The sequence below is a fragment of the Manduca sexta genome, chromosome 21, assembly GCF_014839805.1.
Source record: "Manduca sexta isolate Smith_Timp_Sample1 chromosome 21, JHU_Msex_v1.0, whole genome shotgun sequence".
NCBI lineage: Eukaryota > Metazoa > Arthropoda > Insecta > Lepidoptera > Sphingidae > Manduca > Manduca sexta.
This window is the reverse complement of record NC_051135.1, coordinates 5,532,795-5,560,687: the sequence shown is the minus strand read 5'-3', so window position 1 is coordinate 5,560,687 and position 27,893 is coordinate 5,532,795. Positions and strand designations below refer to the sequence as shown.

Genomic DNA, 27,893 nt, shown 5'->3' with positions numbered 1-27,893 from the left:
TAAATACACTGAATAATTCAGGAGAAACAACAAACCATATGATGAAAATGTGATTCATAAAGTTCAAAGTTTTAAAACAGTAACATGTTCGGTATATAGGCAAATTTTAGTTAAGTTTTATTATTTTTTTCATTTAAAGATCCGTCAAACAATTAAGTTCTCGAACATTTATAAAGAAGATCATTAATATACCACATCTTTTGTCTTCGCACAACGCAGGTGGTCTCTCATCATTTTTTTTTAAGAACAACTATTATTCTCAGTAAGTTTTGATTGCAAAATAAGAAATAAAAACCTGTGTGAATTGACATTAGCAGGCATCGTTTTCTAATAAAACGATTGTGTTATGCAGCTGCAATTGTATCAAATAACATAATGAAATTCAAGGCAGGTGTACAAAATAAAAATGAACAAACAGTACACGCTTCAGATGCGAATGTGAAAGAAAGCGAAAGTACGAATTCGATTACTTACATTTAAACCTATACTGGGACTGGAATCGATAATTACAATTTTATTTGTAAGTGAAAGTAAAATAGTATAATGAACAAACTATATCAAAGCTAAATGCTATATTTTATTAAGGAAATATCACAACATTGCACCAAGAAATTATATTTGGAACCATTTCCTTACGTGGTAGGATTAAATATAAAAAATTTATGGGGGTCAATCACTTCGAGTAAGCCAGTCCCGCCAAGCTGATCTAATTTGGCATCCTGAGGAGTAATCCTTGCCGATAAAACAAAGCCATTATCATAATAGATTTCAATTCCAACAAATTCCTTCTGGAACAATTAGTTTTACAATTTATCCAACAAGCTGGTTACTCATTAAATGGCACCTATTTGTACTAAAATTATATCGAAAAGCTCATTATCAAACTAAATAAATTCAGTTTAGAAACCGACTTCTTATCAGTCAGGCGAGTTTGCTGAATTCCGCATTTTGAAACTTTTATAAGAATGTCAACTCATAAACTTAAGTTGACCAAGACAGGTTATTAAAAGGAACTATAATGATTTCGCTTATGTGGAGCAACCAATGAAATAGTAGTTTTACGACTCCAAGATTTATCTAAACCAGGACTATAATGCGATATTTTATTTGGATACGGTAGTACTATTGACACATTGTATTTAATTGGTTTTCAGAATAAAAACACGGAAACTTACTAGTTTTGGTAACAGATGTAGGTTTTATCTGCGGCAAACTTGTCAATAAAACTATTTTTAAAGGCAACTTGCTTATTGGAGTATGAATAATTTAATAAAAAATAAGCGTTAAAAAAATTATCTACCATATTTTGACATGATACAGATTTGGCATGCCAACGTTTGACTCCTAGAATACCGTGAAACAAATGGACCCACTAAATATAAAACTTGTATAATCTGATGATTTAATGTAATCCGGTAGAATCCTTGTTGTAATGTTTAATGCAACAGTTTATATTATTAATAATATACAAAATGACATACACAACAGTCCAGCCTCCAGTAAATTAAGTTATTTCGATATTCAATCTGTATCATGTCATAATATTTACGCCGGTTATTCAAATCAACCCAAGGCAGAGAACAGCTACTGGTCAGCCACAATAACTATATTAACAGAAGATATATATAACCTAAACCAATTTGGTCAATATACACATCCATAAACTTTAGTATATGTCAGACATAGAATAACATTCAATAAATAGGAACGGCAAATCGATATAAGAAAATATGGGACACCCATAAATTGACATTGAGTTGTATCTATATTCTATGTGGATAATATTTAAATAGAACTTATTTTTGATTGGCTGAAAAGTATACGATATGACATAAATTATATAGATCGATCATGATTGTAAAATTTATTGTAGAAATGCACCTTATAATTACTGTGAGATTTAGTCTTTATGTAAAAACATTAGATCCAGAATTTTAAAAAACTAAACTTTTGTAGTATAAAATTGAACATGAAATAAAGTCTCCAACTTCAAAAATCACGCACCGCCGCAGGTAAATCTTCGAAAATACTGTAGAATTAAAGAGCTTCGTAAATTGCCCGCTAACACGAAAGAATGCGATCGCAGCCGTCGGTGATACTCAGAAGTAATCTCACATAATTGCAACCTATTTCTTGACAACCAACTATGAGGAGTATAAAGTTTGGCTTATTTTAAGTACCATCCGCAGTCGCATTATAGTATTATGACTGAAAAATCTTACGAATAACTGATTATGAATACATGTACTTTTCAAATTCTATTGTGTTTGTAGTAATTGAAACGTCTCAACAGAGGGAAATTTTAAACAAAGGGTTCTATTTGTCTGTACCTTTTTTTTAGCTATGGTATAGCTTAGAGCAGCTTTGCTAGAAATGAAAGTAGGTCTATGATGTCGTCTCTATTGTAGCGGGATTAATTAGGCGAGAAGCTGATTTCAAAGTGGAAGGTTGCTGGTTTGGTTCTCAAATGATACACCGGTCCCTTATAAAAAATGAACCAATCTGTTTATTCCTATGTATTGTTAAAATTTTCAAAAGTTATGCAACAGCAAAGTATTACTTGACGTGCAGCAAATTAGCTTCTTATTTTGAAGCAAAGTGTGGAAACGATACAATAACTCGTTTAAGAGAGGATGTAAGCACTTACATATTTGCAAGTGAAAGTTCTATAAAGCTGCCTACGTTACCTACCGTGTATGAGTAAAAGTTACTAAAGCCGTGAGTTTAGTGCTAAATGGCATGATCTTTAATACAGGAAATGTAGATGCCATGAAAATATCTAACCATGCACATCCCTGTAGACCCAACAACTTTGAATCACTTGGTTTAAACAAAGTTTTAATTTAATCTTCACAAACAGGAATTAAATTACCATCATGTCAATTTACAAGGAAAGACAACCCTCAGCAAGATGAAGAAATAAATTTGACTTATGGTCTGTGATATTGAGTTTAGATAAAAACCCTATTTCGTATTCCAAGCGACGGCGTCCATAAATCTCGCACATCTCTTACAGTACTAATAGCGACATGAATCTAGTAATAACGTTGATAATTAACGCAACATGGCTTGCGTGTCGAATGTTAAGGGACTACAGACGGTCAAGCAGCTTGACAGGAAAGTAGGTTTGTGCTGTTTACACCATTAAGGTATGTTTTGTTAACGATATTAACCAGATACGTAGTTTGTTCAAGCAGTTTTTAGATTGATTCAAGATGAAGTAATGATTCGAACAAGAAAAGTTCACACCATCACTATTAATGGGTGTTGATATCTTACCCAAGAAACAGTTGAATATAGAAGTTGAGAAATGAAAAAGTAGAAGACCAAAGAAAAGCTGGATGGAATGTGTGAAGTATGTATGGCAGAAGAAATATGCTGCGCCGACCCCAAATAGAATTATGAACTGATCACGTAGATAATAAAGATGTTGCTTGTATGACGCGTGTGATTAAGCTTGTCACAAATCTTAAATAGCTGCTAAGTTGTTTCATGAACAAAAAAATTAAAACTAAAATTCGATCAAATTAATACTAAACGATCAAACATTTTCAAACAAGATTTTCAATCTTGTTACCAGGTGCATGACCGTCTTAAACTCCCTTCGCTGTCGAAGCTTAAACTAGAATCATGGTAAAATACTCACGCAATAATTATATGGTCGATGTGTTCGCATTCCTCGGATCATCTATTCGTGGTCATCTGGAACAGAAAATGTACGTTAATTAATTTGCTATGTGATGCGTTAGGATTTGTTACACACTTTTTTACAAGACTGTTAAAAGTTGATGCTAATTTAGCTGTACTGGCATCGTCAGTGTGTTGCTTCTTACCAGATAAAAATGTGATACTTTGTGAAGTTGTTTGTAAGTTAATAGTAAACGCAAAATTAACTGAAAGCATTTGGATAAAATTTCGCATACGGAGAGGCCATGCCATCATTTCCGAACTATACAATGGACACGATACAATCTTACATGCCAATTGTACATATAATACGTTATTGAGATATACATGTTTGTAGTTATTTGTTATAGCACTGTATGTAACTGTTGGCTATGTTATTAAATATTTTTACACCTTAAGAAACTGAACTAAAATTAGCTCTTGTTTTACGACCACGATTAACCATACGATAAAGTTGTGAGGAACGTAAACTTACCATATTGAAAACCATTTTATGATCATAAAAATCTTAACTGTCCTAGATACGATCGATGCATCTTACTTTTATACGTCTTAATTAGCTCACATCACATTGGGCTTGTATTTTATATATAATTCCGCGCGGTTTCGAAACAATATGTTTTAATAAAGTCTATAGGGCTATAAATATGAGTGATATGTAAGTAATATTTTTAAATGCTTATAAAAAATTCCAATTGAATAGGAAACGAGTAATCCATCTATTAGTGCGTGCCAATATAATCATATAAACATAATTCTGAGATAAATGTTACATTCATAATGCCCAGTAACTACAATGCTACTAAAATTATTTATTCCGTGCTCTTAAACTACATAATATAATTGCAATGAAATAGACAATTTCATAAGGAATATTTTGGTAAATTTAAATATTCAAAACGACAAGTCAATTTTTTAAATAATTTATTCGTAAATCTTTGCACATTCCCGCCATAACTGCGCCCTAAATGTTTAGAACTAATGCTCAAAGCCGTTTGCTCAAAGTCTTGAGCGGCAAAAATAAATATCACAGTGGCAAACGACGTCATGACATGGTTTAAGCGTGACAACATTATGTGAAAAGTCATACATAATTAAGACCCTAGTATAATTTTATGAACGGTCCCATATAACCATGTACGTGTCACATAAATTGCACTTCATTAGTTTTCATTTAACTGCGCGTTGTTGGAGCGACGGTTACTAATTGTAAGCTTCTACTGTTAGGATTGTGAGTAGTAAATCAAGTTTAAACAAGGTAAATTATAGTTTCTTAGAATATGGTTATAAAATTAGTATATCATACTTTTATCTCGAATAGCAAGATGAAACTTATTGTGAACGATATTTTTCTATGACACTTATACCTATGTGACACAGTACTAAGCAAAGTCTTATCTGAATGGAAAAGTTGGACTCGTGACACATTCCCTATATTATAATTTAGAGCTCCATTGTGATATAAAAAAATGTGTTTGCCTTAATTCCACTTTTTTTTTAAGATAATCATCAATAGTAGACGACAAATTTCTCCAAATAAAACATTTAACAAGCATAAAACCACTTTCTACAGTCAATAACAAAACCAATCACAATCAAACATAGCAGAACAATTTACGCCACTCGGAGTCAACGTTCCAAGAACGATGCGATCGCTTCCTCGGTACTATCAGACAAAAAGATGTTGCATCATGATCCTTGAGGTCAGCTCCCAACATTGTCTAACCACAATGGCAATTGTGCGAAAGAATCGCCAGGGAACAATGCGTCCGAGTAAGCAATTAGCAATAATTCCAATTAAATATTTGCTGTGCATTGTTTGTTCGATTAGCCAAACAACTGGATGTAAACATTGACCACAATAAAGGTATAGGTGATAACAAAAATACTTTTTGTCGTAAAGTTCAAGGTAATTTATATTTGTTGGTATTTTGCGAGTGGATAAATATAGTAATCGTTTTCCGTACGAATACAGCTAAAACAAAAATAGATAGCTTATGGGTCAGTCTTTCTAATTGTACCTATTATTTATTCCAATTATGAATTTTCTAAAATAGGCGTGCTGCGGAAAAGGAATGTAATGCCTCATAAAATAGTTGCCAGAACATTCATTATGTTCGTAATTATATCGTAACAGCTTGAACATAGGTGTATAGCTTTTTCACGCAGTTTTTATTCCATATGGGAATTTTTATAAGTCTTCTACTAAGAAGACTTCACTCTTATTCAAAATGTATAGAAACAGTTGCTAGACGTAAAACATAAAAAGTATGAATAAACATCCCTTGCATAAGTGTCAAGTTGGCAGGGAGCCGTGCGTAGGCGCATGGTGGGTGTACCAACAGGCCGGTCCATGACTCACGGTGCCATAATTCGGTGGACAGCTGCGCGGCCAAATCCCCACTGAAGGGTTGTAAATTGTTACGAGGTTAGTGTCAGGTGGCTATCTCACTTGTAGTGCTTCGCGGGGAAAGACGAGCTCAATTGCCACTTGGAACGAATGTAGTTAATGTATACAATGAAATATTATTTATTACTACGCGTTTATTTTGAGTTAAAATTGAAATTTAATGAAATAACAATAGATTCAATTTCGATTACGCCCTTGATTAGCCAAAGCATTTAAAATGTACTATGAAATAAGTGTTAAATTACAATTTTAAATCTATAAGAACTTTGCACAAAGTTAGATGCCTATAAATAAGATTGCAAAACATATAGAACTGTACAGAGTTTATTAAACTTTCAAAGAAATTACAACTCAGTGCAATATGCGTTCTAATAAAATAATATATTTAAGAGACAGATATTAGAGTCTCAACTTCAGAAGTCAGGATTTTCTAAATGAGATTGTCTAGCTTATTACTTAATACTCACAACTCTCCCACGGAATTAGAATTCAGATCCGCATTTTACGACTCAAATCTCAGATTAATCTCGGAAATATTCTGGTTTAAATTAATAAAGTCTTATCTACGGACCTTAGCTTGTCAAAGGAATTTTAAACGTATTTCGTCATAAATAATCATCAAAATATCTCAATTACGTGGTCCAGAATTACTACACATAACTGCGTAAGTGGAAAGGAAGTTTTGAAATAAGCACGCGAAAATGTATGCTGTAATTTTTATGAAATTTTAAATTATAAATGGTAGTGATTTAGTATAAATAAGGTTGAATTTGGCATTGCAAGAATCACAACGTTCTTCCTACTTAGTACTCAGAAACCTAAGTCCAATATTTAGTATGCCGCAAATAATATTGCAGATTCAAACGTTATGTCTAATCCATACAATTGCATCACTACGCCATACTGTGACTGACTGACCAACAGTGGCAATAAGATGCTTGAAACAGTCAAATCATGATACAAAACATATGATAAATCACTTCCTGCAAATAACTTTCGCTAGTAACGCGTGGGAGGATGGGAGTGACTAGAAGTCGAACAGGTTGAATAATGCTAGTACAATTGACAAGTTCTTTCGCAACCACTGGACCTTCGCTTACTACGCTTTGTGTTTGTGCAAGATATATTAAACAAACATCTTGATAATCAATAGAATTATCAAATGCCATGAAATATCAATGCCATTTCATTATAGCGATTGCACACTTGAAATATAAATTGTATGTTGTTTAAAATTGGGTACACAATACTTAGAACAGCGAATAAATCGGTCATTTTTTATCGCAAATCGCCAAACTTCACGTGTCATTTGAATACGGTAGAGCGATTACCCGAACTAATTGAAAGACATGGCCAAATATATGATTACGAATGTAATTGTAACGCATAAAACAAGGAGTGAATCAAAATTTGTATGTTAATAATATATTAAAATAAATATATTAAAGTGATTGGTCATTAAAATAAAAGTTATATAGACTGCATCACGGCTTTTTATATTATAATTTTCTCCCGACGTTTCGAAGACTTTGCCTTCATGATCACGGGGCGGACTGTTCCATATCCGTAAAATAGATTTATTACAATATCTAACATTCGCGTAAATATAAGAAATAATTATGTGGTTGGTCATAATATCAGACCGTAATATTTCCAAAAACAAAGTATCCACAAAACAAAACCAATCACTGCTCTACATTCTACACTTAAACTTCGCAATACAAGTTGTTATAAATTACCACGCAATAAAAACTAGTTAGAAATCGCTCAATAAAAACCTCAATAATAAAAATTTCTTATTTTCGACAAATCATTTTATAATATTGCAAAAAGTTACACCGCAACAGATTACGTCGGTGCTACTAAACTACGCAAAAACACAAACAAGGCGTTAAATTTAATTAATACGATATACAATGGCATTAGAGTTGTTCATTGTAATGATACAACAATTTAATTCTTTTTTCGACTTCCTATTGACTATTTTTAAGTCTTAAATTGATTAAGATCCTTTATTTCTTTCGGAGCATTATTGTGGTAAAGAGATAATCAATACCAATGTAGACTAGAGTATAAAACATAACCAACCCCATCGCAAAATCGTCATAAGAAAGCAAAATTCACAATTTCGTTTACTTGGACGATATAATTATTCTAGTTATTTTAGTTTTAAAACTAAACTACTGAAACTATTTTGGAAAAAAAATCTATGAGACCAATCTGGAAGTATATTATTGTTTTGAACAAAAAAAAAATATTTTCCAAATCGGTTCACAACTTACAGGGTTCTGAAATGACAAATATAAAAAAAATCGTCGAATCGTCCTCCTTTTTTTGAAAACGATTAAAAACTAGAAATCTGGAGAAATAATAAAATGCCAAAATAACCTATACCAAAAATTAAGGTTGTAAAACTTAATTCCTTACTAATTATTATCTCTAGAGAATATGAGAAAAGACCGGCAAAATTCGACAAGAGAACTTGCTAAAAACTACTAACATTACGTCGATCACCAAAACGAGAACACAAAACAACCAGTTTCGTACTTCAACAAATCGATAAACTTCCGATTAGCCTTTACCTCAATTATTACTAGAACACGATTCTGTTTAAACGGAAGATAAAATAACGCCTCAAGCTAAATGTTAAATACTCTACACTTCGCATAGCTACCTAGTGTTAATTGCAGAAATATGTTCCGAAGCAATAAACCATCGTGGTGCGAAGGTGAGATTGAAAAAATAACTAACGAGTACATAGTAATTATTACTTGCATGACAAGCTTGAACACCTGTTCGTTTTTTAATTATTGTACCGCGATTATGGTTAATGGATGATTTAGTGATTTAAAGATTGGTGAGTAGAATATATTCTACATAAACTTATGGTCATGAATTAGATTTGTTTACATATACATTTATAATTTCGTTAATCAACAGGGATTGAGTTTGATCTACTTATATTTACTTGATGCATGGAGAAAGGTTGGAATTTTTCATTTTAGATTCAACTTTATTGCTGAGATAAATCAATATTTCTCAAATATGATAACTTTCTTGATATTTATAGTAAAGCAACGAATGTACAGCTTTGATCCTTAGAGTCCTTTATCATTAATTATGACGTCACATAACTCATAAGCTAAATTGTAGCAAATAGTTTTATGTGTATTATAAAAATTGTGTATTAATTTTCTGAATAAGAATATTCAGCAATTTAATACACAATTGTAATAGTAAGTTCATATATGTTTAATCGATTTTAACTGCGCAGTAATGGAGTAAGAAACCTTTAAACCTCTTAATACCAAAGGTCTAACAGCGGTTTATTACCTCTGATTATTCGATAGCACATCTTTGAAGGTATTTTATGTATTTAATATGAAATTCACCTTTTTATTGCAGATTGAATCACGCAGAAAAATATTTAAACCCCATAAATGTCTTTATTAAATCGTAAAAAAATTTATATCTTCATGCGAGTAACAACAATATCTAGCATAAAATTTAAATTGAATATTATGGTGGTAAAATAAATATCCACTATTAAACATTAAATATAACAAAGTCTTACATTTGTAAAATTTACATAACAATAGTAAATCACAATAACCACGAACTAAACATGCAAAACTCCACTTTAAACACAAATTAAACTATTCTCCGGGAACTGAAGGCACGAGTTCCTTAATTGGACAGATATTTGATAACTGAACATGAAAGTAGATGATGCCACGATGATAACTGCGTCATTCTTAAACATTATTGTCTAGCATCATATAAACATTATTACAATACTAAACAACAATAGCTTCAATATTGATCAATTAAATCCCGTGACTTCACGTAACGGTTCTCAATCAAGCAAATAAATCAACAGCAGTCATCCAACAGTAAATAAACAACTCTATTGATTTTTAGTTCCTGTCACCAATTCAACACGAAAGAAATGAATAAAAACTAACATGTCGCAACTGGCAACTAGCATTTCTATCAAAGGTATTTTATCGTTCCATTCTCTTGTCCTCTACTCAGAAGTTTTCGCGTTGACGTTTTTAAGTTACGAGTACTGTACACACACTATTGTTTGAACAGCATTTTGTCACTGTTCAATTACGAAAGTGTCAAGACCGCTGTGGCCATTTTGAAATATGGACTGGGGGATTTTATTTAACAATGCGGTAAATGTGTTTATAAGTAGGCAATACGTGATCTTTGTTTCATAGGCTTTGGTGCTTGAAGAAATTAAGTAAAATATTTTTTTCTAGAAATTACTACCTATATATAACAGTTTTGTGATATACAGGGAGTAATTCAATTTCTTTAATCTTTAACACTAACATTCTAGAACTGAGTGTCCAATCGAGTATATTAATCAGTCTTACAACCATATACAGGTGTCTGGCCAGTCGCCGACAACAGTTGAGTGTAAAAAACGGAATACATTATCAAATTAAACTTGATTGAACTGATCCCGCTCACTTTTTTGTATAACACGTGTGCAATTCAATTCAATCGCCGATACTGCCGATTATTTATTCTCTAAATCCTCCAAAACTCCTGTGAATATGAAGAAAATAGTGATATTTATTTGATTAAGGTTTGACATAATAGTTATGTCTCTCGTTTTTTAGAAAAAAGGATATTTAAATAGCGTTGTTCGCGGAATAAAAAGTAGCCCATAATGCTCGGGAATAATGTAGCTTCTTCTTCGAAAAAAAATCGGTTCTGAGATTAGCACGTTCAAACAAACAAACTTTTCAGCTTAATATATTAGTATAGATTTGAATTAATTTTTGCGGTTTCTGGAGAGTAAAATAATTGGTTCCAAAACAACATAACCTCAAAAAATATTTGTTCACAATGAGAATATATTTGTGTAATAATAAATTTATTCGATGCTATGATCCAAAACAGATATTGCTGTCAAAAGGTTTTAAACAGCGACGGCAGCACTTAAAGCATTGGCCAGAAGCAAAATGGAAGCAACTAACTTAATAGCTCTTAGAAACAAGGCTTGGATATTACAAACAATATTCCAGTGGTTGCTAAATAAATTACGATAGTTTATTTTATGTTGAATACTTTATAAAATGATAGTAAGAATCGAGTGTACCTATATAAGTATTGTTTGAACAAACACAAAGTATTTAAATTGAAACCTCAAATTCTTTAATTGCTTGAGAAGGCTTAAGTTATTTATTTATATAATAAAGTTTAAAAGATTACTACGTTTAGAAAAAAAAAACAATTAAAATCTTTACATTATTACCTGGCATATCATATCTTTATCTCATACAGCCAAATAGCGCAAATATCGATACATTACATGATAATGAATACGTACCACTCACCGTTCAGTACAGAAAGAGTTATAAATCAAGTTAACAAGAACCACATCGACTCAAACTAATTACGTGTTCCTTACAAAACCTGTTAACGTAATTTTATTACATGCAATTATAGTTGCGTGTATAAAATATTGGTGCAAGGGACGCGTTGGATTAAGTCAAATTCTAATTTGCAAGTTTGAATATACATCATTATGTATGTAGAAGAGTTAAGTTGTCTACTTTTATCTGTAAAAAGGGAATTCTATGTGAGATGGTGACCTTATTTGATAATAAGGTCCACTTTAAGTCTACAAAAAAAATGTTCCAATTATTTTTATCAGGTGACCTATAAAAATAATTGTAACATTTTATTTGTAGAGTTAAAGTGGAGTCTCGGTAGATGCTTTTTTTTACTTTGTTTTTACATTTATTTTCATTAACAATAACTAGAATTCTTCTTATAATTATTCTTGAAACCTAGTTATTTTATCTAGGTATTAAGAATGTGATAGGAAGTATTTAAATGTTTTTGGTCATTTAGTAGGTTTCCAAGCAACTTCATATTTTTATACAAAACTATCATACAATTCGTTACCAAATAAGCCAATTCACTTGAGAGCTACGAGGCCACAGAAAGTCGAATATACACACGTATACACATCTTAAACTAATAACAGCCCTCTTTTATGTCGAGGGACCACAATCTTTCGCCGTAGCGAAAGCCCGGCTCAAATTTATTCATCACGAGCGCCTTATTTCTTTAATATTACTTGCTAAGTAGTGGTTACAATGTCTCGGCATTCCCGATTCATAATAACGCCGGTACAGCTACTCCGGTCATTAGATAAATAACAAACTGCAGTTCTGTAAAATAAAACGACTTTCGTGATATTTGCGCGGAACTGTTTCCATTTTGTTCATCGATGGGAATCATTGTAAACATATTTTTTAAGAAGTTATCAGAAGCCGCAGCCACGGTGTGTTTCTTTATTAATGATGGCAGAAAGGAATCTTGGCTATGGTTTAAGTTACTTCGTTTCTTTTCCGACTAAGTCTCATAAAAAGTAGAAGGTAAGTATGAATACTTATCGGGTCTTCGTCTTTGCATGATATGCAAAATTTTAAATAGATTACATAAAAATTTTAGGCGCCAAAAATAAAACTTTGTATAACAAATAGTTACACACTCAAGTAGATAAGTAAGAGATAGTCAATTTAAAAGCATTTAATGCAACAGTAATATAAGACACTACTCACATGCAAGACTAACGAAAATAATTCCTTCTTTCTAAAAAGGAAAATTATGTTGATAACAAAACATACCACAGTAGAATTAATAACCAACCAATGGGAACAAAGCAAGCCTCGCATCCGATAAACCGTGACGTACTTCGAAAACGGCTCATAAGAACTGTATTGAAACGTGATTCGCACGCAAAATACTTTAGTAATAATGATTTCTTATGTTTACGCGAATGTTAGACATCCAAATTAAACCTATTTACATACATACATACATAGTATCACGCCTTTATCCCATAGGAGTAGGCAGATACTATAGATTGCCACTTTGCACGATCCTGGCATACTTTTCGCGCTTTTTCAACCTTCATTAATCTTTTCATGCATTCCCTCCGGTTCCGGGTACTTTTGACCTGGCCTTTACTGAAAACCTATTTTACGGATTTTATTGCGTTTTTTTTTATATTAGGCTGGCTGCAGTCAATGAAACGTCAGGAAAAAATTTAGTAGTACTTTGCAGTTTACTTTAGTAGTATTTTGCACCAAAAAAACTCAATATGAGACGCTCAGCTCAAAATGCCGGTCTGTCAATGGAAACAAGGCAGGCCGTGCAACCGATGGCAGCAGCGCATCGGCACCGGCCCTCGTGACGGTTGTGCTCCGATAACGGCTCATCGGGACCTTGACGTCGTGAACCCAGACCCGTGATTCATGTTAAAGTTTATATCGTGCTGATAAGCGTAATGTATTATCTGTCTACGTTATTGGATTAGTGTTGGATTAATTTAATGCGGTTGTCGTCTGATTAATGGGGTCTTTTGGCTCTACACTTTGTGTTTTGGTTAACGTTGAACATTTTTCGCAGTTGAAATTAGTTGTGAATAATATAAGGTTAGAACTAATTGATACGCAATACACGTCTGTGTAACCAATAACCTCATTTTTATAGTCGAGTAAAAATAATAGGTAGTTTACATTAAAACGAACAACAATTTTACTATAACTTTAAAACAACTAAGAAACAAGTCACTTAATGCAACTACACTAACATAGTTGCATCCATGTGAGCAGCAGAAACAGTTATGCAACAGGATACCCATTCATAAATTAAAAATAATAGCGTTTGAGTCATAGAATGCCGGCACGTCGCTCCATAGATTTTCAAATGTCATTGCGGCAGGTCAGGGCTTAGACGTGGGATATTCACATTTTAACTGCTACACGCTTTGTATGCGGTACAACTGGCTTTCATGTTATTACACGAATAAGGAAAGTGATAGATGAAGTTGTTTGAGGATTGGGACTTGCCTGTTCCTCAACAAATATAATTCCAGACGTAGGTATAGATCTCAGGTATATATTTATTAGCAATATGTTAATGTAGTTTAAAATGTTTCTAGAAAATACGTTTCCGTTACAAATCATAATGAATTAAGAGCAATTCGGTACTAAGTAAAACATTTATAGTCATGATGAAAAATGGCCATTGTTCCACTAAGCAAAGGAAGGACGTACCCTTTACAGAGACATCTTAACAGGCATCAAATAACCAAGAGAAAATAACAGTGAAAACAAAACGTGAAACAATATTACTTTTCAATCGACTTCCAGCATCATTTAAAGCTATGTGCACAATAGATTTCGATTTTACGGACCAAATACAGCGTACATTGATGAGATAGCCTTATAAGTTCGAATATAAGATAATGGCTTTAGATTATTATCTTTTCGGAATGAAATCGTAAGTAGTTGCGACTGGTCGGCCATTTCGAACGATAGTCAGTCGGTTAGTGTCACGAGCACAACTATGATAAGCTTTTACTATGAAGAAGGAATTCAACGAGGGTTTAGAATCCTCATTTCATTACAAATTCAATTGGCGTGTAACTGGAATTTAACAAGATAACCCGGATTAATAATGAAATAAATAGAATGGACGTGAAAATAAATCGATATTAATAATTATTTTATGTGATCATAGTTTTTATCGTGAAGGTGGGGGCGATCATTGTTCAACCCAGCGTTTTTCATAGGTTAGTGACAAAATTGTGAACTGAAACTTTTCCTAATAATAAGCAAAATATGCCATTAATAGGATTACCCACATTGAGATTGGCAAAAAACGGTAATTTTATGTTGACTCCATTTTAATTTTAGGCAAATTTACAAAAGCCCATGAGGTATAAAGCAAGTCATCTTTGTCATTTTACGATGAACATTATAAAAGTTGAAACTACGATCCCCGGAGCATTCTTCAAAATCCGACCGACCCACGATTTTGTGTCACGACAAAAACTTTTTATTACCTAACTGAAGGAACTTCTGAATCATTGTCTTGCTTTTATTTGAACATCATTAAGTGAAAACTAAAACACGACCAAAGCTATTACTCGACATTACCTAATCTAATTTGAGTGTGCACCTAAGCGGTCAATGGAAACAATACAAAAAGTAACCCCAACACAATTTCACCATCGTAATTGCGGGTAGCCGAATTATCTGGTAAAATTTCGTTTTTGCTCGCGAGTGTGATTCGGACCAGGCCGCGCGGTTTCGCAAGTAACATTATCGTTTCGTGTCTGGCCAAAACTTAAACGGTTGACCTCGTGCCAAGAAATTGCTCGGTCTAATGGTTTTTGTGGACTCGAGCCGACCGATGACAAAGGTACTCTGTGACCAAAGGGTGTACGTTAAGTAATTGCAAAATGAGATATTGCACAGCGAATCAGTAATTGGTTTGTAGCTACAATTTGTATTGAAACAAAGGGCGCCATGTTCACGGTGTTCTATCAAAAATTACCGTAAATCCAAGTCAAAAGGTTTTGTGACAAAATTAACAAGATCATGAATAGCTCTTAAAGGTCACTTACATCAATCCATTTTCAAAAGAAACTTGAGGCACGTCGTGTGAATAAAAAAATACTTAGAATGAAAGCATTCAATGGGTCATTGTGTCACTTACTTTTATTTTTTTCTATTTTCAAAAATATACACATAGCAAAATCCCATAGTTTCTAAAAACTCTCAATTTAATTGGCTTCATTAAACGTAAATGAAGAAAGTTGGGTCACTGGTATTAATTAACTGCCTCAATGACTTTCGAGTTTCCGCTTTCTTGATCATTTAGCGATAGGTATGTGTTTTTGATGAAGAAAGCATTTTTTGTAATAGCAGGTTCCAAACTAGGCTACAAAAACACTTTACTGCACTCCTAACAATGCACCTTTAACGGTCTACACAAAAACCCCAAATAAAATCGAAGAAAGTGGTTCATGGGAAGTAAAAACCAAAGCTAGCAAAAAGGCTGGAGAAAATCAGTTTCACAACATAAATATGGAATCTAACGTAAACTCGAAGTCTTTTATATATTCAACTAGGTGTTACTTGTGGCTTTGGCCGCGTGAAAAGGCTTTCTTGCTACAAAAAAAACCTACAGCTCTGTCGCGAATCATAGCGCTTTGTACGACTCCAGTTCCATCTACTAAAAATCTAATTAATAGTTCAATTATTTCCTACAGAATCAAATTACCGAGAAAAAAAAGTATAATCTATATTTTAATCCAGGACATGATAGATCATGTCCTGTACACCATCATGTCTGGCACACGGATAGATCCGTGTGCCAAATTTCATTCAAACCTATTCAGCGGTTACTGCGTTTACTTCTAAAAAACATCCAAATATTTTCACAAACATTCCCATTTATAAAATTAGTAAGAAGTGAGATAAGATAATCAGCAAATAAGATCTAAGTAGGCAATTTATATAATGGGAGACAACACATAAATCTGACCAATCTTTTGTTCCCGTTCAAGGTCTCATAAACAATGCACCTTCACTTTAGTCTATTGTGTACTAACATGTTCAGTACAACTGCAATTATACTGTAAACCCATAATCAAAATTGCCACAAGAAGCTCTAAAGAATAAAAATACATTTACAATCAACTAATAACCTCTCTTTAATCAGCAAACAAAAAAGCAAGGTCGAGAAATGTAATCCAAACAACGAATTGTAAATACATTAGATATTACAACATTGATGTTGAACTGTGATTCTATTGAATTGTTAGTTTATTTTCAACAAGGCCGATAAACCAAAATAATTATATAAATAGATATTATTTGTAAAATACTTAAAGTCCGGCACTTTATAAGGAATAATTAGATACGTAAATTACCTGATTTCGTGTGACCAATAATCCGCCTGAATCGTAATGATTTGAAATATGGCCTACCTGAAAAATATAAAATTGTTTAACAAGTGTAATCGTCTGTGTTATGACAGTATATGTTTTTTTTTGGTTTACTTGTATTTTTTTATTTTATTAATGATAAAAGAAATATTGCAATATATAAGCTTGTATTAATGACAAACGTTATTCATTTAAAATTAAAACTGATGGATTAATGTGTTTCAAAAATACAAAACCCGTATAGCTAATGATGTTAGTGAAAACTGAAAGCAAAGTAACTAAAGAAATAAAAAATGGTCTTTCAAATACAAAGAACACCATACAAGGAAATGTCATTCATCATAACTGAATGAAATAAGGAAACGATAACATTATATGAGTTCGCATTGAATTGGCACAAAAAGACCTCATCCACATTAATGTAGCTTTACAGTTTACTACATCCATGACACGGAGATAAATCATGAAGAAAAACAACCAACTGTCGTGGTAAGTGATTGGCTCGGTGTAACTCAGGTACATTGGTAATCAGTAATATGAGAATAGCTGATTGGTGTTCGAAGTCAGCCCCTTCTCTCATTAATTGCAGCGACTTGTCACTTATGAAGAACATGACGTCATCAATAATTAACTAGCTAGTCACAGGATGTAAGAAATTGTTAGTCGTTACTCTATTTTATCCTGGACTTGTAGTAATTGAACATCCATAAATTACAATATAGCTTACAAACTGATTGTTTTTATTTAATGTTTCAATCGAATACTAATTTTTTCAAGTTATTATAGTGAATTATTTTTATTGAGCACATTATTAAAATTTATAGTTCATTAAGGACAACCTATAAACCAAACTTTATCGCGAGCGTAACCGCCCCGCATAGGCTGCACATCATAAATAACCACTGCAATGTTTGTGAATTCTAAGCCCATTATGCATCGTATTTTAAAAAATAGAACATTATGTACATTTTCTCTCTCTCTCTCTCTCCCTCCCTCTCTTACTCTTCTCTCTCAATACTCACGTAGTCCACTAACAGTCGTGTAACCTCTTCCATCCTCTCTCGTAAATATAAATTGTTATTTGTATGTCTCTCATTACCCTATTAATCTTCAACGAACGATGACTATCAACAACTTTGTTTCATTACAAGCCTACTGTCATACTCTTCCTATAATCTAACTTACGGTATAAATTGAAAATTAGTACTTAACTTATAGCTTGGCTCGCGCAGTCGATCGATTTAGTATTAGAAATTTTAATTAAAGTTTCCCAAGCTTTACTTTGTGTTTAACCTTCGGTTTGGGATTGCAATAATTAATTATTTCGATTCATAATCAGATGATTTTTTACGTAGCATTGACATTTATTAACTGTGTAATTAATTATAATGGTAATTATTAAATAATTTATTATAAATTACAGGTAATTGCTTGATAATATATGATCATAATATACTTATATTGTAATACAAAATAAGTTTTTTTTCTACGTGTACGGCACAGTGTTCACACCGCACCTGAAGTGGAGTGGCGTCCAATAGAACGTCGACTGACGAGAGATGATTACCCCTCGGCAGTCGAAATAATTATGCCGGCATGTTGGAACTGGATATACTCAGTATATCCACCTTGTGTACGGTGATTGCCATCCGGGCAAATATAAAATATATCCTACCAACAGTATTGTGTGTACTTCAGTGGAGCAATGTTACATACGAATGTTTTATCGCTTACATGTAGTTTGAAATCACCACACTATTACGAAGCACTATTAAAATTCTATACAACTTATATGACACAATCATAACGTAAAATAATTATAAATAGCAGCACATACAAAAATATTTTCCCATTTCAAGTCCAAATGAATTTGTCGAATTGTAAACTAACTGAAGCACAATGAAGTGTGAAAACTAATCGTATCTAAGTTAAGTATTTCTTTTGAACTGTATTGTTAAAAAATAGAACAGCGTTAGCTCACTAACGGTTTAGTATTCATAATAGAGAATGAATCAATGGACATCAATGCAGATGCAATTTTTGGACTTAATAAAAGTACATTTATTTCCCCTATTTTTTTTAAAAGGTCAATTTTCCACTCATTGCTCTAGTCGGAGCGTGTAAATATTTAATTAAGTTGACTTATAAATATATTTCTTGTATAACGCAAGAACCAATTTGGCACGGTCAAATTTCGTATCAGAAATAGTTGATAGAAATCTATAATTTTAGCATTAAAACTATTGTCATTGAAAACTAAATCGTATGTCGACTTAAAGATGTATGAAACAATGTAGTAACACTAACGGTCTAAGCTGGATGGTATATTAACCAGTCTTTACAAAAAGCAATTCAATTTCACGTCTTCCGTTGCATAAGGAAGAATCCTGGACGTGTTATTACGCTATTATATTTTCTTACTTCCTCTCTAACACGACTAGTTATTATAAATTTGTGCAGGAATCTTAAACTACTCGGAATTAGATTATTTGAACGGTATTTCTTACACAAAGTAATATTAATGCAATAATACGATATCACAATCACTAGTGGCAGGCACTGGTGCTGTAAATGCTGATAATTCATGGTGGGAGAGCTTATATAAGTTTCCAAGAGTATTGTTCAAGATGAACCTATGGTAATAATGTAACTGGCTTACAATGGCACTAAATCAGTGAGCGTTTAGAAACGAGAACGATGTCCAAACATGGCGACTGGGTATTATAAATTATAGCGTAGCAGAAGCGTAATGCATAGTCAATGAAGTACTTACTGAAGAAAATATTATAATAAATACACATTTTAGAGATAATGGGAAACCATATATTCACGAAGGCGATGAAATACTAGAAATGAAAATCCATTTACTAACAGCAAATATGAAAATTAAATTTGTAAGGTTATAAATAGTATATTTGAATTGTCTGGATGCTGTTTTAAATATCTGGATGCAAAGGAACTGATGATATAGGAAAATAAATGAATAATGACAATAGTATATAATGTGTTTAATCCCTAGATGGGTTCCTTTAAATCATCGGATATGAACATCAGAATAGAATATTCATGAAACAATATAATGATAAGGAAAGATAAAATGGTATTGGTTGTGTGAAACCCACAGAAGAAATCTTCATATTAACAAAGGAAATGAGGGCATCTAGAAGTCACAAACACTTAGCAGCTCTCGGAAAACTTTATAATGCCTCTTTTACATAATCCAACAATGGAAATCTATATTTGAATAAGCCATTAATCATCCAATACGGAATAGAACATCGTAAGTCACAAATTTCACATGTGCCCCGTGGGAATTAACTCCGCCTACGGCCGGTCGCGAATAATCGAATAAATAAGCAATAAATAATCGATATCATTTAACCACAGATAACTATTGTGCGTTTTCCGAACATGCGGGCCCGTTACAGCTGAGATAAACAGCATCGTAAAACGTAGCGCTTGGGAAACATCGATAAATAGTATAAGTGAAAAAGAGGGTTGTTGCCAACGCTAATAGACTGTACTGTATTCTGCAGGCCACTTGCCAAGTTCTTTATGACAGTAGTATGCATTAGCCGTTTTTGCTTGTTGAAAGCTGTTACCTAAGTTTGAATAAAATTACCGCAGATCTGAGATCGGTATTGTGTATTCTGTAGAAATGGTCGTAATTGTAAAATGTGGCGGGATTTAACTGGTATATTTTATGATTTTAGTTTTGCGTTCAGTTTGGTTTTGCATTAAATATGTGAAAGTCGTATATTTTTAAAAATACAATAAAAGCAAGATTTAACCTTTTTTTAATTTGATATTTAATTATGGTATTTCCTTATTCACTTTTATGTGACAAATAAGCAATTTATATATTTACCTACATAAATTTACAATTTAAATATTTCTACAATTAATTGCACAAAATCACTTTTTGTGTAAAGTTTGAAACTGTTTACAGTATTAAAATCTTCGATAACACAATGAGATGTCGTGTCAGGCTTCATTGAAAACGATTGCAGTATCTACGGAACACGCAAAAAGTATAACAAAAGATTGGTACACCGTTGCTGTAATTGAATTACGAAAATTCACTCGTAACTTTATGCATAAGCATTCTAGGAAGATTTGCCAGTATTGTATGAATCGTCAATTTTTTTATAAGTATTTATGTATTAAGCAAATCAACCAAATATTATCTGATACTATTTAAAATAGTCAATACATATAATATTCATTATATTAAAAAAAAAGAAAAAATCTACCAGTTCCGAATATGCTCCAAAAAAGACGTATAAGAACGTTAAATGACCAAAATACCTGCAAATACCAACTGGTTTCTCAACATACACTAACATATTTGTGCATATACACTAATCCAAATGTTTAGCATAAGAATAAAATATTGGATTACACATCAGGCGATAGTTTGCATAATAAAGTGTAGGTTTCCGACGTCGAGACGTCTCGGCCATTAACAGCGTAGGAAGTTGATCCGTCCCGGGACCAGACCACCTGTCTTCCACAGACTTGGCATAACGAACTGGAATTTATAGCACAACATTCAAAACGTAGGCGGTTTTCGTATATTTAATGGAAAAAGATATGAAATCTAAAACCAGTCAGTTTGTGAATAATTTTGAATGATTAATATTGTCTATTGGTTTGTTTTGCTCTACATCAACGAACGAGAAAACGTGTTCGTTAGTACTATCAGATCTGATATGAATATGGATTAATATTGTATAAATATTACTTCCAATAATGAGAAGCATGATTATATAAACGCTGATCAATTTATTCCAAACTATTATTAAATATATGAGCGTTGATATCAGGGGCATAGATACCGTAGGGCTAGACGGTACATCGCACTCGGGTTCTCAAATGTGAACCTGATCAATAATATTTTTTAAGTCATCACCTGTATAAACTTACGAAACATCTTACCTACCACATTTTTTTTATTGGGGACCTTTATTTGCTACCGCCTGGATCCTCGCATCTGTTGACGCTGCCACTGAACTGTTACACACCATGCCGAAAGGAGGGGATACCTTTTTTCGTACTTGGTCCCTTGGTTACCTAGCTCCGCCTCTGGCAGATGTATTCGCCATGGTTAACGTAAACCCTTTTGCTACGCCGCTCAGCCAATGGCTCCTGATTAAGTTTATCGTGATAAACGCCATATACCTAGTGGAAGGCTGTCGCAAACTTTAGACAGCTGTAGGAGTATAATTGATTTTAATCCATGCAATTATTGGCACAGATTTGTTAGTAATTATATCGAATTGTTGATTTTATGTGCACACTAATTGTAGAATATGTAGTTGTTGCATGCGGCATTTGAGATAATGATATAAAACTTCTTGAAATCTAAGTTTCTATTGGATGTATAGTTTTAATTAATTATATAAATGTAAAGGATTCAATTATGGTCATGTAAAAGTGAAGAGTATTTAAGAGAAAAAAAAACTGATTAAGATGTTCACGAACTTAACTACTTATTAGCAAAGCCTATTTATATTTATTTGTTTTACGGATACGGCAAAGTGAACCTACTGTACTTGATGTAATGTACACTGACGAGAGATGATTATCCCTCGGGCATTTGAAACAATTATGCCGGCCTATTGGAACCAGATATACATAGGCTGATTCCTAAACACGACACATACGTGGGCCATCACAGGTTTTAACACCTTGCGAACCATTGTCGCTATCTGGGCGGATATAAAATACCACTAGCAAATCTCAAACCTTATAATCATACGGTCTTTAAGTTTTACCACGGCTAATCTGCTATAGCCCTTAATAGATCGTGCAGTAAACAAATTTTACATAAGAAAATTGAAATAATTCAAACTGACAATTAACGGACGTGAAACCAAAGGTAACCACGCTAGAAATTCATCCATTAGATATATTTGATTAGGTTTGAACGTAGATATTCCTTCGCGATATGCAAAATTGTACACAGTATCTGGCGTAAGATAAAAGCGCATTAACTAACCTGACCTGAGTTAATGGTATGGACATAACTGTTTGAAGTTTATGCACGTAAATATATTTGTCACAATATTGACATATCAAACTTTATTGCTAATCCTTTGTAAGCATTTTAAATGTATCCTGATAAAAATTAATTTCTCTAAAGATGTCCAGATATGCTTTAGTTTGTCTTCTAACAGTCGTTTTCAATAACCGATCGCAATCTCAATCTTTAATCCGATTCCGAGAATGAACCAATCAAAATAAGTCATTTGTGAGAGTGTCAAAAAAATTTTGTTCTGATGGTCGAATTTTTGGGATAGATCAAAAAAAGCGTTTCGGATCGTTTATTGAAAATAGCATTTAGAAAAATATTTATTACTTTATTAATTACAATATGCTTAGAATCAGTTATGACAAAAAAAAATTTCAAATAGTTTTGCTATTCATTTTTAAGACAGTTAGTACTTAGAATCAATCCTGACACCAATTTTCTTTCAAATATAGTTTTGCCATTCATTTACGTATTAAAATATCACAAACGAGAACAAAAACTATTCCAATCATACGTCTAACTAGACACAGAACCAACACGGTACTAACCAGCGTACACTTTAATCAACTTTTTAATTCAAGATAATTATCTGTTATAAGTTTTATTTGTATCGGCCCGTTGTATTATGTTTCGAAACTAATACAAGTTTCTAGTAGCTAATAACATAATTACTGTACAACATTGTCTGTGCTGTCCAAATACCTGCCAATAGACGGTAGTATGTCTAACAACTGAGTTGGTTGACGTTTTTGCTTCATAGATTGGGAGCAAGTGGATTTATGAGCAGAAATAAATTCTTATTAATTTATTTTATACATCATAATTTTTTTATTAAAAATATTATAGTTTATGTTATGTACAATCTTACCAATATTACAGTTTTAAATCTGATGACTAACAAATAAAAAGAAATGATGCGTAAGAATCTAAGAAAGACAAATGGAATCTCAAACTTACCTACTTGACTAAGCTTACGCCTTCTTTGCAATTTTAGAACTAGTGCTGAACACACAGAAAACGCATGCAATCATTAGTGTAAATTAATTTAGTTAGTTTAACAAACTTACCATAATTTAATACCTTATGGAAATTAAATGAAAGCATAAAAATCCGGAAATTCATTAAAAAGAAATTCGATTTAAACGACAAAAACTTGATAATTCCAAACCTCAAACAAATTGCGTAAACCAAGTAACAAATTAACGTAACAGCAGGTAACCGCATAAACATAATGCAGTCTCATAACACACCGTGACGAACTCAATAACAGTAATAGTTCGTTTATATCGAACAATTTCAACGATAACGCCCACTGTGAACCAAAGATTGTTAATCTAGTTGTAAGATGACCGCATTTACACCGACGTGTAACATAGGAAACGCATTAAGTTAAGATAGGCATCAAGATTAACCGCGTGCATGCTTTGAAAGCTTGTCCTTTTAGCGAGGTGGATCTAAACGGGACACATAAAAGCCCTGTGTTCTAAATACTGAAATTGCTAAATGAGGTATGGATATAAGACAAACTTGTTAAGTTGTTGACATAAACACATATTTGCCCATACAAGTTCTTTCTTGACAGCTTACAAATAAATACAAACTACAGTGTTGTATTTTACGTATGATGTTATCTGTATTCGACCTGATTCCATATCGTATAAAACAGTCGATAAAATCATTTGAAACGATTTCAGCGCTGGCACACGACACACGATGTACAGCGCACGACTTCAGTAAAATTTTACTATTCGTTATATGGATTTAAGTTATTTGACAGCTCAATATCTCAAACGCCCCATTCACATTTGAACCCGTCGATAAACGGCGCGTCATAAAGTTCGCACCTATGCCACAACCCCCGACTGGGACTTGACGCTATTCCTTACAATACCGTAATACTAGGGCGCCGGCTCAGTAGCGAAACGTGAGCGATAATTTCACGATAGTACTAACAACGGTACCAGACAATCGGGATCGTTTACGTATCGCTTATCGAGAATCGCCACGATCGGAATTTAGGGTCCGCATTGCAGATTCTAACGCAATCTATGCAGCGCATCGAGCCTTCGATAGAGATATTTACTTTGTATTTTAACAATAGAATGATAGATAAGTTCGATGCATATTCACGTCTGGAATCTTTTAATGAATCTATTGAAATTGAATTTATGAGACTACGGGTGATTTAGAGGAGCCTTAATCTATAAACTTGTTGGCTAAAGATAATCTATCTTTCGAACTGTACTGGTCGGTCAGTGAAGAAATTATAGTCTTAATTGATTGTGTTACGTCGCTTTATTGACTACGATGTGGGGTATAAAAGTTCCTTTGTTTCAAATACTCTAACATCAACATTATATTTTAAACAAAATTTCATTTTCTTTTTCCACAATGAAAACAAAAATACACACCTTGTATCTGATAAGTGACAACCCATACGGTGTAAATGAACACCTTTTCGAAAAGTCTATTCTGATACCGGTCAACAACTCTACATAATGAGTGTTGATGGTACAAACGGAATAAATAAAATAATTGTTAGATATACAGATCTTATGACGCATTCAAGCGACGGGGAGGTACAATAAAAGCAGGCTGGCCTTTGACATCTACATACAAGGCATTAGGCGCCCACGCAAACTCGTAAAATAGTAAAGATACAAAATCTACTTAAATCTAGGCACGTTTCTCCACTTAATTATTGTAATAGCATACTCATTGAAGATTCAAAAGTTATGAAGACACGTGTAGTGCCATAACATGGCGCGGGTAGCGGTACACGAAACTGGTTATGGCCAAATTCGGGTTGGCGTTTTGACCGATTCATTTACTGGAAATATTGACGTACGCTCACTTTACTGCGATGGCAGAAGTCATTAACTTCGTGACATGTGAGTCGTATTATTTACAGAAAAGATCTTCTTAGTTAATAATAATATTATGTAAATAATAATGTTTGACTTTGGAATGGGATGTTTTCAAGCTAACAATAAGAGTATGAAGCTTGAAAAAGTAAAATTCACGACATATATTTCACCTTTTCACAAAATCTATTAAACGTCCTCCTTCACAATGAGTTTACCCACACAATCCCATAGAAACCACCACGTTACACAAAACTTGCGATAATAGTAAATAAAATCAAGCACAACGATTTCCGTTTAATTCTATGCTAATTAAAATTTTCATTTCACAACTTCGTCAGCTTAGCGACAATGCAATACCAGCCTCCGCAGCGATCCAAACCCAGAACCAGTTTTGTGAAATCATATTAATTAAACTGCCCAACGGACTTCAATTGTGTAATACACGAAACTGAAAGGCGAATTTATACTGCTGACAGTTTGCACGATCATGGTGATGGTGGAAATGAACTTATCTGCTAGTCACGAAGTATCTTGGGTTTCCTGAACAATTTACTGAAGTTATCGAATGTGAATTGTACAGAATTAGACTAATAGCTGACAAGAAAGATTCACTTCATTAATTTCATATTGATATATCGATATCCCTACTCATACCTCAAAAACAAGTATGCCAGTATTTCTCAAAGTTGTGAGACGTAAGCGGTTTTAATACTAACAAATTGCATGTACTTTATCGAAAAGTAATAAATTGTGTAATGCTGTATAATATAAACATTATACGGCATGCTCATAACATACAGATCAAAGCGTACTAATTATATGTCGATAAATAACCTACATTGCTTGTTGTCGAATAATTTATTCGTGTTATGAAAGGAATGAATTTCGTCGGCGGATATCCAATCATATCGGTATAACGACAATTTTATTTGTTTTTTATATAATTGCATAACAGTAGCTGATATAAGATCGACATGTGCCAATGAATGTCTCTTTTTTATTTTAACTGGTGTAACAGTAAACTCAATAACTATTAAACGGCCTCTGGCTATAAAGTGAACGATTTCTACATTAAGATTGTTAATGTTCCTGATAGCTAATTATTGTATTACTCCATACAAAGAAACAGTTTAATTCAGAAAACGTATCAATGCGTTTCTCAGTCTAGCGTTTTCATATACAACAGGAAACACAAGTTAAACTATTTGCACCAACCATTATTTAATAACAAGCTAACAATTAGCTCACTTAGCCGCTTTTAGTGTGCTCTCGCGATACAAAGATACATCTCATATAAGTTCCACAACTCTTATTCTCGGGTTAGTCGAAAGGCGATCCGATTGCTTCAAACCAATTAAAAACTGGTAGAAGAGCTGATACCATAACGGGTTGTGTTGATGTTGATCAAGTGTATTAAGAGTTGAAAGTTGTAGTTATTGTCGAACAATTTGTTAATCGCGAACTATTTAAAACGGACGAGTTGAAAGAATTGTGGATTTTTTTCTATTGAAACCTAAAAGAAGATTTTACTGTCTTCATATCATCAGGAGTCTACTAGCTATAAACGCTCGGGAAACCACGGGAGAGCGAACTAGATCAAAACACTAGGTCTAAATAAATTTCTAAAAGTACACATTCTTTAAATAATGTTTAACTCACCAGCAGTACACTAGTTTATTGTAAAATTACAAAAAGCAATCCAAAACAAGCTCATTTTATATAAAAAGATACAAATGAAAATGTTACAAAATAAAAACAAAAAATACCAAGGTTTGTATTGTGTAAGTTGTGACAACAACCAAACAGGTTTTTCGGTATCGAAAAATTGGGAAAGTGGAACAACGATTCAAATAAGTTTTATACTACGCTGACCATCATTCCCATCACAATAGTTCGATACACGATTAGTGACGTCATTAACACGCCCACGTGCATAATGAATATGGTGAACGGCCATAATATGGTAGAAAATGTTCCAAGACCTCCAATAATGGGGTACTTAACATTTCATAGATAAATATTAAATGCCTTATTAAATACCCTGATAACGTTGACTTTTAAATGAATAATTAAGTAGATAATTGCTTTTAGAACGCGATAAGTTGGGATAAACTTCGGGTCTAT

At 33.0% G+C, this 27,893-nt stretch overlaps 1 long non-coding RNA gene across 1 annotated transcript in view; it reads right to left on the bottom strand.

The window, feature by feature from the left end:
* Positions 1 to 3,560: 3,560 nt before the first annotated feature.
* The window catches only part of LOC119190070, a 143,803-nt gene continuing 119,470 nt past the window's right edge, over positions 3,561 to 27,893 (bottom strand). The window contains exon 3 of the long non-coding RNA XR_005112760.1: positions 3,561 to 3,702. This is a non-coding gene — a long non-coding RNA (uncharacterized LOC119190070). The remainder of the gene's footprint in view (positions 3,703 to 27,893) is intronic.